General features: G+C 38.9%; 1 protein-coding gene across 3 annotated transcripts in view; it reads left to right on the top strand.

The window, feature by feature from the left end:
• The first annotated feature begins 11,547 nt into the window (after nucleotides 1-11,547).
• Nucleotides 11,548-13,920, top strand: part of LOC124059013 (SPHK1 interactor, AKAP domain containing) — a 107,331-nt gene continuing 104,958 nt past the window's right edge. For all 3 annotated transcript variants that reach the window (XM_046388703.1, XM_046388705.1, XM_046388702.1), the window contains exon 1: nucleotides 11,548-11,960. The gene's annotated coding sequence lies outside the window, so the exon portion shown is untranslated. The remainder of the gene's footprint in view (nucleotides 11,961-13,920) is intronic.

Below are 13,920 nucleotides of genomic sequence, written 5' to 3'. Positions count from 1 at the left end.
CCATGGACTTCCTGTTCCAAACCCACATGCCCTCAGACACACCTGGCAGAGATCTGAACTAAGTGCATTCATGTAGTTGAAAATGTCATGACTTCTGGATGGATGCCCCTTCACATTTGCTTCCCTTTCCACATGTCAAAGCCTTTGGGAGGAACACAAAGATGAGATCACTGTACACTGAACTCATATCATGATGGCAGATCACCATACTGCAGATGATCTGTTTTTAATCCAGAATTCAGAATACAGCCAGATCAAACCTGGGTAATACCTCATTTGAAACGATTGACACCTGTACACATAGATTAAAGTAATGTTAGTTGCAATTTTGTTGTGTTGAAAAAAATCTTATTCTAAATGTTTATTCTAACTGAAGAGAGAACATTTCAGCTGTGACATTTCACTCTGCCCTCTGAATTACTGGAGGACTTGTGTGGCTCAGTTGGTTTAATCCAGAAGCCCAAAAGGCTCTGCAGGTTGCCGGGAAAGACGGAGAAAGGACTAAAAGCACATCTTCAAAACATCTCTGAACACAGGACAGCTCTCACAGCGCCATGTTATCATTTTCATCTGACTGTGTGTGTGTGTGTGTGTGGTGGTTTGTTTGTGTGAAAGGGATTCATAACCTTAATCTGAGATGAGAAATTGTTTTCATGTTTGTTATCAGTGATAGGATCAGTATATTAAATGCATACAGTAGGTATCAAGCACTGCGTGAAGCCAGTCCCATTTCAGCAAAGGACAGGCTTGGAGCGGAGTCGGCCATATTGACTCTGAGATAAAGCTGTGGCTGTGTATGTTTTCTGTATGGTATATGGTGACTTAAAATCCCTCATATTATTAGTACAACAAAAAAGAGGAAAATAATCAAATTTTATTAGCTAACATTCAGTCATGAAAATAAAAGCAGCAAAAAAACAAACCACCAAAACTAGTAACTGGATTTTTCCTATTGCGGAATATCTTGGTTGTATTGTTTTGAGTTGACTTTTCAGTTCGAACTTTCTGAGTCTTTTTATATGCACAGCTTTCATAATTTAATGTTGGAGATTTATGCTACAGATAAAGGAAAAGCCTTCACAAGATAAAATATATATCATAAGAAATAATTTCTTAATGGTCAAAATCCAATAGAAGAAAAGTAAATTCTGGTGTTGGGGCAAAACTATTATTCATTATTAAGTTTCCAGGCTCTCTGGTTGCTGCCAAATGTTTTGGGCTTGTTGTGAATTTAGATCTTGCATTTCTACAACATTATTTTGACACAGACCTTTTTAAGTTGCTGCATGCCAGTGAAATAATCAACTTTTGTCTGGATTAAAATGACAAAATGCTCCAACACTACAGTCCAGTAAAGTCCTAGATACTAGTTTATTTTCTAATATCAAGTCTATTGTAATTCTGCTTAACAGGAAAACCAGTGAAAGGGAAAATATGCTGAAAACCATAAGCTAAAGCTACTACAGCCCATGAGACTCCTTCACCATCCTTGCAGCTTTCTGCTCTATCAGCAAAAATGTTAAATTAATGTAACATGTATTAAAGCTGTATGTGTGCATATCTACCCATGCTCTCTAACATTAGCCCAGTTACTTGATTACTTCATCTGAACTTTTGAGGGAATATTTTATTGCCCATTGAGCATAAACACCAGTGATAAATTAATTAAAAAGAAACATTTGATTAAACAAGTAGAGAAACACACTAAAGAACACAGTAAAAGCACTGATGTTACTAATAGCATTAGTTCTATTAAAACCACACCAGAACCCTGAAACAAATAAGCTGGTTTGGACAGAAGTGAAGGATCTTCCTCACTGTCAGTACTGCCACTGAACTGTAACTACTGTATATGAGCAGTGCAATCCATCATGTCATTTTCAATCAGATTTGTGTTCCGTGATTGGCGTCGGCTCAGAAGTCTCAGAAGCAACAAGGTGACAAGTTGCTGTCAGGATTTAGTGGTGATGGCAGTGACTGACACTGATGCAGGCTCTGTGTCGCTGAACAAACACCTTTTCATTCTCTCTGACTGATGATTGCTTCATCTTCTGAGTGTTTTTTTTTTTTTCCTTTTTTCTTTGACGCAGCAAACAATTCACATGATTGGTCAGTTTATCTAGCCATACAGGATCAAATGTGGCACCGTCATGGCCGTTTATTTTACAGCCATCTGGTCAGGGTCCACAGAGCCACAGTGAGCCAGAGAGCAACAAAACGTGTGCTGCCTCCTCTGTAGTCAGGTACAGGATGTCTGTGGCCAGGATGTATGGCTGGGCATCGCTGCGTTGTCACATGTGATAACGATGATCATCACCTGTCTGCACACTTTATTGTCTTCTCTCTTCTGAAAATGTCACAGGTCATTCTGTCTAGATGGGGTTGGGGTGACTCAGACCGACTAATAGTGTGTGGCCATTTGGAACTTCAGTAGACAGTTGCTGTTTAATTTTCTGGCTTTCTTCTCTTGTGTCTTGTTTATCCTTACATCTCCTGTCTTTGATGGTCAGCACTGCCCTGATTGGTTTCACCTGTGTCTAGTCCCCTTAAACTATATAAACTGTGCTGCATTTTCCTTCATCTTCTCTGTGAATTGTTTGTGGAATTGGCTGCCTTTTGGATTTTTGTTGAATTTTTGAATATCTGTCATCCCTGGACTTCTAGCTGCTTTGAGTTTGCCTGCTTCTGTTCTCTTTAAGTAAGTTTATTGATTTGTTCCCTTTTATTCATTCTACATCTCGTGTCTGTGTCTGCATTTAGGTCATCTGTTTTGAAATGGACTTCATGTAAAGTCGACAAAGTGACTCAATTATCCAGCAATGTTTACTTTACAATATTTACAAGTGAGAGTCTTGCATTCAAAATTTTACATGGGTACAAGTATGGTAGCTGTGATTTTGTAGTATAAATATTCAATGTATCATATTTTGTAAGCTGATTATATTTATGAGGAATCCTGATTTGTAAAATAAGTAGTGCTGCACTTTATATACAAGCACAAACGTAGTGGAGCATAAGCACAGGAAGAAGTACAGTAAGGTGCATGAAAGGTAAAATTGTAACTTGAGTAAATGTGCCTGTTTACATACCACCACTGCTAATTACTTGATTGTTTTTTTTTTATTATTATTAAATTTGTATAATATGTTTTGCTAAATTCTGCTCAGTTATGCTGGTGTGTGTGTTACCTCACACAATGTTTTTTTTCCTTATTATTTTCATGTTAAATGTACTTTTTGAGCTGTCACTTCTCTGGTCATGTCAATGTCACTTGCTAACTGCTAGTTTCGGTGAGGTGCTTTGCAGCTCATTAACTGGGAAAATTCTTCACTCTGCTTATGCACAGCCAGTAGACACCTTGTCTGTGCAGTTCCTGTCTTGTATCAGCATGACACAAGCAGTGAGGACTTTTATAAACCTGTTTTTCTTTATTATGGTCACCTTGTGAAATACCTTCTGGAATGAGGAAATGAAATTTTCTGGTGTGTGCAAAGAATAAACATCATTACGGAACAGAACAATTTTGCAGCTTGGAATTATCCTCAGTCTTTCGTGCATCACGCTCCCTCTTTGCAGGTGATCAAGTTAAGGCTTTGCACATTAAACATTCAGTATCAGCGATTCAAAGCACAGCATCACAGAAATGTACTGTATGAAAACCTTCAGAGAACACTGGGAGCTGAACTAAGGCTCACATTACTGCAATCTATCGGACCGTGCCGTACCGAACCGTGTGGTTCACATTGTCAGCTTGGTTTGGCACGCTCAGACATGTCTAGGGATTCGCACGTCAAAGAAACAATCAGTGTCCACTTTCAGTAAATAAAATACGCTGTCCAGCTTTCTGAAAACATAAACCCACTGTGGTAAAAGCAGGGTGAAGCAGGGTAACATGATGCAGAGGAGTACACTTTGATAAACCTACTACCAGCTTGGAGAATTTGACAAATGCTTGGATCTGAACTGGGGAGAGAAACGACCTCATAAGTGATGATTTGGTCAGCTAGATGTTGGTCTGTTATCAAACCAAATTGCAACAGATTTTGCACATGACTTTGCATGTGTTTGGGCAGCAAACTGTTCAAGCTTCTGCTGAAGACGCTGCAATTGGTATTCAAGACCGGACCAGTAGACAATTCCGGAAAAGAGAATTAATTGCCGAGTCTCATTCAGAGTTCATCAAATATTGACTTTTTTAGTTGGCATTTCGGGGAGGCATGATGGTGCCGTGGCTAGCACAGTTGCCTCACAGCAAGAGGGTTCAGGGTTCGAATTCTGATCCTGATTGAAAATGGATGGATTGGTTGATAGTCAGTCTGGGCTATCATCAGCTTACACTCAACAATCTTTCTCCAGAATTGTCTGCGCCACCTCTTTATTATCAGTACTTATCAGCATAGGTTTGGATGTTTTTTTCAATCTGGTTTTCACATAAATCACATTAAACACTTACACCTCTGCAAAGGTAATTTCTTCTCTTACAAGTAAGAGTGATCAAGATTTTCTCTACTGTATGATTTTACAATTTACTATTTTTGCACAAATAAGGACTCATTTTACCTAATGGAAACCAAAGGAATACAGCAATGACACTGATTAATTTCATTGATGTATTGATGGTCAAAGCACTGATTTTTTTTTTTTTCATTAGCTTCATCTCTCTTTATAGGTGTATATTTGTTTGTGAATATACTATATGTATGTATACATAGAGATATAAAATGTGTACAAAAAAACTGCACTTTCTGAGACACACTGACAATTTCTTCATCCAGAATAAAACTGGTTTTCACTGCTGCATCATTTCTTGTGTCACTTTTGCAAACACTGAGAGCTTAGTTACCTTATTATATGCTTTTTTATTTATTTTTTTTTTGACTTGCTGCTTTTCTTGGTGGCTAAGGTTAGCAAAATTGCAGCCATAAATTGTATTCCTCTGGCACTGTGACTGCCTCCTTATAAAGAGGACATATCAGCTTGTCTCCATTAAACACAAACATGTATTTGATTTCCAATCTGAGTAACAGTCTAAAGTTACCAGCTACAACCGCTGAGCTAGAGAGTCACTGTAGGAAACAGATAAACAATATCAAGTCAAAATCACGACCCTGCCATGGGACCACTTGACTCAGTTTCCCCTCTTATTCTCAGCTTGAATCCCTCAAAAATTTCTCTACTCTCTCTGTCCATACCGCAACAGCTGCATCAACCTCCAGCTAAGGAGCCCTGGTTCACCTAATCAACCTCATCCCATCCCTGGTCATTCCAAGCCGACTGAGTCTCTGTTTGCTCTGACAGAATGATTTGCAGCACTCTCAGCCATTAGTGTTTGCTTGGGTAAGGTTTTTGTGTCCGTAAACTGAGAACAGCTCCTTGTCAAAGTCTTCATTACACCACTAAATACTATGTTACAGGTACAAATGACCTTGATATTTAATTGCCTGTGAATTTTAACAACCACAACCCTGAGAAAGTGTAATTTTTGAAAAGTGAAAGACGCAAAGGAGGTCGAGAGAGCTTGAAAGACCGTCTCCATTAACTGTCACCAGAAAGAACGTTATGTTGGTCCGTAACCAGACACCTTGTCGGTTGTCTTTATCATTTGTTCAAGGGCACCTGTGTGTGTGTGTGTGTGTGTGTGTGTGTGTGTGCGTGTATTTGTGTACTGCATGTGTCTGAGTAGTTCCTCAACCACCCCCCTCTGGGTTATCTAGACTTTCCTGTCAACATGTCGCATCGCTCCACACCTCTATTCTTGCAGAGGCAAGGCTGCAGGTGGCATGAGCTCTCCAAGGCATGTCTGTTTGCATATGTGCATGTGTGATATTCAAATCTTAAAATATCCTTTGCATTATGCACATTTACCAGTAATGATTAGAAGCCTGCATATTTCCTGCTCTAAAGCACTGTGCTTCTCTTCATATGCTGCACTAACACTCCAAAAATATAGGAAGATGAAGGTCCTTATTGAGATCAGTAATGCTAGTCTCTGTTCTTTGATGCACTGAGATAGACAGTTACCTCCAACTAGGTCAGGACACTGTTTATATATAATGTCCAACATATATTCAAACACACCATTTCACACCTTTTACAGCACTGTCATGGATCAACAGATTGTATTGTTAGACTTTTGCTCTAAATGGCACATGTCCTTGAGCAGTTGCAGCTCTTCATTTCCACATTACATATGACTATTTAATGAGACATTGTCCTTGGGCTCGTCTTGAGGCATCACAACTCGCTCAACACATGAATAAATAAGGCACAGAAACTGCTTCAGGAGAGCAGACAATGACAGGAAAATACAGAGGTAGCACTTGAACCGAATGGACATTTCCCATGAATAATAAAACATCTATGTGGATAATTTAGGGTATACAGGCAAAGACAAATCTCCCATCCTAAAGGGAAGCCGCCATCACCTCTGGTAGTAATGAGAGGCTTCCACGGCTTCAAGGGAAGCTAATCTACAGCTCTGGATCGAAAACATTTTGAACCACCACATGATTTTTAGCAGCAGAGGTCTCATTTGTGCTGCAACCCAGAATTATCTGCTCCAGAAAGGCTGTGAGGTAAATATTTAATGTATACATACGTTCTTTTGCATGGTATTGAGAGTGAGATTAAACCTGCAATGACATGACACTGAGCACAGCAGACAGACAGACAGGTTTGATTTCCTGTTGGCTGAGCCAACAGATCATTCTGAACAGCTTTGCAAATTTTGCATTGAAAATAAAAATATGTATATAAGTGCAGCTCATTGTGTGTTTGTGAAGCCTCAGACAAGTAGGGAATGTGTTCAATTTCAATTTGGAAGCTTAGAAACAAAAGTAATTGGTAAGTTGCTTTAACTTATCAAGTCAGTACAAAGATTGTGTTTTGTTTGTGTCAAATTAAAGAAACAGTTTTGGGAAATACACCTCTTCACTTTCTTCAATGAAGATTGCCAAAATCTCTGTAAATATATATTTCATTGCAAACTGTAGAGATAAATACAACCCTTGGCCGTCCAAATGAACCTTTGTCTATGGAAGAAAAAGATGCGTTGGATTTAGACGTGCTTTTTCCCGGGATGGAATGAGGACAGGCTGAAGTGCCATCCAAATATAACCACATAACCTTAAACTACAAAATCTGTCTGATTCTCTTCTTAGTTTTGCTTTGCTTGACAGTCAATCCCCACTCCTCAATCTCACTATACTTATTTAATAATATTGGATTCCTTCTCTCCCTCCTCCCTCCTCCTGACCTTTCTTTGTGATTACATCACAATTCCCCATCAGTGCTCTGACATTTCCTTGCCTACCCTCTGTGTTCATTACGGGCCTCATGGGAACAAACAACAAGGCCAGGGAGTTCAAAGGCCAAAGCAGGCAGTTGGCTTGTGTTCGAACGGGGGCAATGTTGTTGAAGGAAAGTGGAATATCTGTTCAGTTCATTGGGTCCGAGAAACTCTGTGATGTCCCCTGTGGATGGGAAAACAGAGGATGACAGTAAGACATATAGATACAAAGATCACTGTATTAGAAAACAGCATGTCCGAAAGACAGGTGGTGAGCAAGCTTTTAAGGTCAAAGTGATTCAGTCAATCTAAGGTTACATATATGGTCGCAGAGATTACTGCGAACCGGTGACAGCAGAGCATTGCAGATACATGCTTTCAAAATGACCAAATAATCCTGTTCATATATGTTTAAATGTTCTTTAGATCTGTACATTTCTCAATGCTGTGCAACATCACAAGGTCTATGGTGAAGACTGCTTCTGGGTCTTCTGTTAGTTCTGATACATGAAGATACAGTCATGGGTTGAAACGGGTCTCTTCAGGAGTGCTGGTTCCATTTTGAGCTAACTGTATTAGAACTGTCCAAAAGCACAACTCAAGCCTAACATGCTACAACAGAGCAATCCTTTCCTTTAGCATTCATTAGTTTTATGTTGTCCTACCAAAGGAAAAGATTGTTTTTCCAATGTGACGAAAAGGTTAAAAAAACGAACAACTTGACATCTTTTTCAGTGTGATAAATTTGCACATCAGTTCAGAATGCATGCACATCACTGTAGGAGCTCAGCATGTTAAATGAGTGGGATCTTATATATTGCATCTACCTATATTATTGCTCAGCTCTGCCTCAAGGAGGGTTGTGCTGTTAGTTCCTCAGTGAGCTATTAGTTTTAGCAATGGCTCTATAAACCACAAAGCACAAGATGCTGGGCCACTCAAGGTCACTCTGATTGCATACACTATCACACGAAGATGACCATTTGAATCAGGAGGCAAAGCTCCTGGCGACGACACGAGGACATAAAGCCCAGTTGATGAGTTTTTTGAAATGTTACATGCAGGACTGGTTGCTCTGGTCTCATGCCATCAAGATTGCTACAGGGTTTTATTCACACTACTTGTTTCCTCCACAAGTCTTTCCCCTAAATATTCAAGGAGATGCACTAAGTCAGAACAACTGAAACTAAACCATTAAAATCAAAGCACAACTGTTTAGTCATGTAAAACGCTATTGATAGTGTGTTCCGTGCACAACCCAGACACACAGATTAATGGCCAGCCCTGGAAAATATCATGTCACCAGGTTTACTAAAGTGCATCTATTGTTAGGTTTAAGTACAAAACTGCACCCCAAAAAGCAAACGCAGGTTAGAAAGCAACAGTTCAAAAGATCTTTATGGCAGGAATCACTGAAAACGATATATAAAGCCGTTCAAGAGAATTAATCTATACAGAAGGTTTAATAAGGAGTCCAGTGGTGAATCCAGATGGCAGGTGAGTGCATCCTATCCTAACATCTATAACGCACGTTTATTTTTTGTCTGTGAATGAAGGCAACAATTTAAATGGCTTGACTTATGTGGGCTTTCAGATAGCCATGTGACATTATTGGTGATCTTAACTGAGTAATTGTCGGAGACTTTGATCGATAAAGGTCTCAAGGGGTTACACCTGAGCATATTGCCAGAAAGACACGTGATTTATTATATTTCATAAAGATCAAACAAAAGAAAGGAGAAAACACATGCTAAAAGGAAGTGTAGTAACGTCTGATCGCGGGATGTTTATGGAAGAAATTAGAATTTTACACTAGATAAGAAAAGGGTTGCGTCATACCAAAACAAAGTAATTATTCTAACCTCTAAATGTGAACGCACTGATGATTTGACTTAAATGTGCAGCTGAATGTAAATGAACAGCTTAGTATTTTCTGAAGTGTCCTCAGGCTGTGACTGCCCTCACAAGCACTTTGAATCTGTGTTATAGAAAACATCCCTCTATTTATTTCTAATGCTCAGTGGTTTTGTGAGCCAACTCGGTACCAAAGCTACTGTACCAGGAGCCAGGCTTATATTTTATGCCCTATGTGGTCCTTGATAAGAGTAAGAAATGGAAGAATTGATGGGATGTGAGTCATGTCTAGAGAGAAAAACATGAGCCGCAAAAAAAAAACAAACAAAAAAAACAAATCACTTGCATCCTCTATCTCTGTCTGTTTCTATCCTTCTCTCACACACTCAAAATGTGTACACTTGAGCACAGTTGTACTATCTTGAGAAAGTCAGGCTCTAAAGTGCCTGCTTTGCCTCCAGTCTTCAGTGCCTTGGTGTCAGGGGTCACTCACTCATCCTCTATGATAGAGCAGAGAGAAATCATGCATAGCTGCTAGCTAATAATGAAAAAATTGGCTGGCTTAGTGATAAGAATGAGATATACTGAAAAAGCTAAGAGCACACAGTTACTTTACATAAGAGCACAAGATTAGTATTAGTAAAACTTATGAAACGAAGAGGTGTTCCTGTGATGAGAGCAGTTGGCTGATTTAATATGTATCTTTTAATGTAGAAGTATAAGAAACATGCTGCTGGCAAAAGAAATGCAGGTAAGGTCAGTCCAACAAATCCTCATGAAAAACTGAGAAGGTCAGTGGCCAAAGACTCCCAAAACAACACATCACTCTTCCCCAGAGGTGGATCTTATGCTTAAACATAAGTAAAAATACCATAGTGTGGAAATTCTCTGATACAAGCAGTCATGCATTCAAATATTAACTTAAATAAAAAAGAACAAAAGTATCAAACTATACTTACAAAAATAAAAGTACTCTTTATGCAGAAAGTCTTATTTCAGAATGATGTATAAAGTATTATTGGATTCTAAATAGATGCATCACTTTGATGTTAAAGCTTTTAAAGATGGTTTAACTTTATAGTTCATCCAAATCATAATGTGTTTGTTTATTGTATTTTGTAATCCAGAGTCCAGATATTTATTTCATCATTTCCTTCCTGTCTTCCTACTTTCCGCTCCCCTCTATTCTCTTCATTTGTACATAAATCACTGGGATATCCACATTTTTTGCTTTATCTATAACTCACACAAGTTTATCTTTGTGTCACTTTAAATTCACTTTCTCGTGTCTTAAAGCTGAATTCTTATTCAACTGTGCCAGCTCTAACATCATCAACAAGATTTTTATTAGATTCTAGATGATACATTTCTCTGAAAATAACATTAAAATTAATGTTCTAATCACCTTTGGACAGAAAGATAAAGCAACTATTGTAATCTTGTCAGCTATTCCTTACCCTTCAAAACATATTTTTCTGGCACTCAGCTTACATACTTGTATTTGACCATTCATACAATAATTCAATCGGTGGACTTTCCACTATTTGCAGGATTGTGCCTGTTAGCAATGTTGTAAGACCTGATGCCTTCCTGACTATGGTGAGCACAACACATGAAAAGCTATTCGTTTTCCAGCTGAGTGGCACAGTTAGCCTTCTGACAGGCTAGTCATCCACATGGTTAGAGATGGAGGCTGAGAGCCAGAGGGGCACACAGAGGTGGAGAAGGAGAGAGACAGAAAACAGAAAAGAGAAGAGAGATCTCAGCTGAAGGGTTAATGAAGTCCAGCAATCCCAGATCCTAGATCCCAGATCCCAGAAGTCCAGATCCCTTGACTAGCATCCCCCTCTCCTGTTGACTCTCACCACCACCAATCACCACTGATTACTGTTTCTGAGTTTAGTGCCCCAGGTTCCCAGGTCTTTGTCAAATTCCACTTGCATAAAAAAAAATCTGATAACTCATAAAACTGCTGAACTATGTGGAGAGAATGTACAGAAAAGCTTAATGGGAAGAAGTTCTTTAAAGCAGCTTAGCTTTAGGCCTGACAGAGCTTTAGTTGAACCTTTAAGAAAGTGGAGAGGTTTATGACTATTACTGTCATGCCCTAAGCCCTGAATCTATGCCTGAGATGATTATGGTTTCTATGTTCAGATCAAGAAAACCCTACCAGAGAAGTTAATTATATCATCTGATAAATGTGCATGTGTACTTGTCCCTCATCAAAAATATTTTCTGAATATAAGACCTATACACTTAAATTATTTAAACTTAAGGTTATGGCAGTCAAAATGTTAACTCGTTTTGCTCAATAAAAAAAAAACTGCCTTAATGCGCGATAAAAATATAATAATTGTCGGCATTAATTAATTATCGCGTGAACGCGTTATTATCGCGTGAACGCGATAATAAGGCGTTGACTTGCGCAGCACTTATGCGTCAACTTTTGACAGCCCTATTTAAAATATGTTTTCAAATTAGATATAGGCGTACAGTTAGTGATTTTAATAGTGACATCCGCAGTGAGTTATTTTGTCACTTAATTGAGCTAAGACAGCATCAGACAGGCACTGTTTATACACTTCTCCAGTCACACCTGACATAGTCTTGCTAATTATATCAAGGCCACCCTTTGCTGTGAGGCGGGCTAGTTAAGCTGTGTTTTGTTCTGCTGCAGCTACTGCTGTTGTATCTCATGAGCTAACTCTTGGCTGTTGGCTTCAGACCGGCACTTCATGCCACTTTTCTATTGACTGGTTTGGGACCTTGGTTTACCCTTTTATTCTCTAATGAGGGAACAGCACTTCACATGAGTGAGGTAAGTGTCTGCTAACTGTGCTAACATGCATATTGTATTGCTTAGCAATGTCAGCCAGGTGGCCCAGCGGCTACTAGCCTAAGCTAATTGGCTGCTAGTTGTTTAGCTTGTATCTCTTGGCATCAGTTTCTGCTCTTCTGCTCCCACTGTCAACTATCATACACTTTTTGCACTGTTGTCAGATACATGTATTATGATGCTTTCATGCTGTTGATTAATGTTGTGGTAAACGGAAAGTAGTCCTGTTTGAGTATTATTTATTTGAATTAAGTTGAGTCAAAGAGTTGAGTCAAAGTTATACTGCTGCTGTACTCAGTCTGAAGATAACGCCATATATTGATGGTCATGTGTTTTATCATGCAGTGTAACATAAGAAAAAAATGTACTTTCCAAACCATTAATTTTAAGGCTCTATATATTTAAGTGTCTTAGCCTGCTGCTGCTGCTGCATATCACAGTATACTAGACAGCATGTTCCACATTTCTGTATCAGGCCAGTGGTTGGAGGTGTATTTTTCTGGAAATGGCCACATGCTGGCTTTCACATAGTTGATTTCACATGGTAGCTGGCATTTTGTTTTACGTCGTCTAATGTGATTCTGAGCAGTGAAGTTGAGTACCACCATTCCCAAATCTCTGCAATGCTGAGTTTGGGATTTGCTTGCATGGTCCACACACCAAATCTAATCTCATTACATATTCTGTACTAATAAAATAAATCGGTGCCCAGTGTGTTGGGTTACTGACATGCAACAGTGAAATTGAAAAACACAAACAAGTCTGCTTACTGTGTGCATTCACATAGAAACATGTAGCTTAAAAATAGATGTGTTAAACTGATACATTTTATTATGGAAAGACAAAAGGTTAGAGATAAACAAATTCTGCTGGCTGCTTTTTATAGTTTGTTCACATAGCAGAAGTCATCCACTTCACAGATACAGTGAGACTGTTTGCTTTCTTGATTACTGGGAAAATGCTCTTGCTGACAAAAGTTGTTGCCAGTTGCGTTTGACAGGTCAAACAATATTGCATCACTTGTGGTTTTGCTTTTGCGGATTGCAAATACACCAGCAGTGTTCATAATGAATGAACATAAACATGTTATGATTTAAAGCAGAGTTGTAAACCCTATCGGGCTATGTTATTAGATTATTTTATTGTTTTGGTCTTTTAGTTATGTAAACAGCATGGCTCCAGTTGTTAGATGGAGCCAAAACTAACTCACACAGTCACCCACCAGCCAGGGCATTTCTTTGTGCAGTACTCGAATGCAGTGCATTCTGGTTATCATAGATTTAAATTTACATTTGAGCAAAAAGAAATACCACAGCCACAGGTCTCAAAACCCTGCTCATATTAAAACCAGTGAAGCAGCACGTATATTCTTCATGCACAAATGCGGCACGCAAGCATAGGCCTGTGATGAGCTCAGACAACTTTCCATGCTCACAACTGCTTAACCACTCGCCAGCTCATCAGATTGACTTTGGAGATTTTGTAGGTGGGGACAGCGGCATATATCTCCATATAGATCTATATTTATCTATATAGATAGATAGATATACCTAAGTACGGTTTGAAGAGGCCACAAGCATAGGTATAGATTCTGTTTAATGGTTAAACATGCATGTTTAGATATCCTGTCTGCAGTTGCTTTGCATAAAAATAAAAGACAGAAGAAACAGTAAATGTACTGTACTTATATAGTGCTTTTCTATTCTGACCGACAACTGAAAGCCCTTTACAACACGGCATTCAGCCATTCACACACAACCATTCACTAGTGCCACCTGCTCATCGGTAGTGATGATCATTAAAGCACACAGTGATGCATTAAGGAGCAATTTGGGGTTCAGTATATTAACCAAAGACAATTGCAGAATGCGATCAAACCACTGAACTTCTACACAGTGTCAGCCATGGCTAGCCTCCACAATGATATATATATACACTATAT

This window comes from Scatophagus argus, chromosome 5 (genome assembly GCF_020382885.2).
Source record: "Scatophagus argus isolate fScaArg1 chromosome 5, fScaArg1.pri, whole genome shotgun sequence".
Taxonomy (NCBI): domain Eukaryota; kingdom Metazoa; phylum Chordata; class Actinopteri; family Scatophagidae; genus Scatophagus; species Scatophagus argus.
The sequence above is the reverse complement of the archived record's forward strand: the minus strand, read 5'-3'. Positions and strand labels throughout refer to the sequence as shown.